Source organism: Nannospalax galili, unplaced genomic scaffold (genome assembly GCF_000622305.1).
Source record: "Nannospalax galili isolate Female #2095 unplaced genomic scaffold, S.galili_v1.0 scaffold1021, whole genome shotgun sequence".
Lineage (NCBI taxonomy): Eukaryota > Metazoa > Chordata > Mammalia > Rodentia > Spalacidae > Nannospalax > Nannospalax galili.
The window spans coordinates 769,474-770,440 of NW_008344095.1; positions in this window are offsets into that span (position 1 = coordinate 769,474).

Below are 967 nucleotides of genomic sequence, written 5' to 3' on the forward strand. Positions count from 1 at the left end.
TACCAAAATGTGTTTACAGGTAACGTTGTGGCTTGTAGAAGACAAAGAATGGAAAAACACAGGTAAAACCTCCAAGTGATTAATATTCCTTTGACCTGGATGGGAATACCCACGTGATTTCTAGGCTGGAAACAGGATTTAACTGGAACCCAGTTCCTGGCTGTTGCACTGATTCTGACCAGCTAACAGAGCTGCTCTTAGGTGGAGCCCATCTGGCTCCTAGGCTCAAGTCCTCTGTCCTCTGGTTTTTGTTCCAAGGCTGGACTTCCTCAGCAGCAGCCTCTGTGGACTTGGTGTGAAATACACAGATCTTGTGGTGCTGTGAGGAGGGCATCCTGGGCCCAGCTTTCAAGTGGGCAACGGGGTAGCCACATCCTCCAACAGGAGGGCACGTGGCAGAGAGCAGGTAGGTCCACTAGGCTCAGGGTGAGGCAGCTCTGCTACTGCCCTTCAAGGCCAAGGCCAACAGACAGGCAGGCCAGGGTGGCAGGGACAGAACACCCTGGACAGAAATCCTTTAATCACAGCAATTCTACCCTCAAGTACCTTCCTCAGAAAGGGGAGAGCTTGGTGCACTGGGCTAGAAGGCAGCTCCTCAGGCTGAACCAGGGGAACAGCTACCTTGGGGAACCTTCCTGAGCATTCTTCATCACCGCTAGTCCCTTCACCACGTTTCACAAAGCCGTTGGTCCTTGGTTTGTTCAGTGTATCTTTAGCTCTGGCCTCAGGCTGCAGGAGTCCAGGAAACCACTGCTATCACCATATCCCGCCTCTGCTGGGCAAGTGCCAGCCCTAAGTCTTCAAAGGTAGATGGAGGCTGCTGGGCGGTTGATTCCTGTGCCAGTTCGCAAGGGAGGAACCAAAAAGAGGTTTCCAGCTCCTCCTCTTTTTTTTTTCTTTCCACCACAGCACTGAGTTTATTAGGAATTTCATTAAGGTTAAATCTCTAGGAATGAAGGAGTCCTAC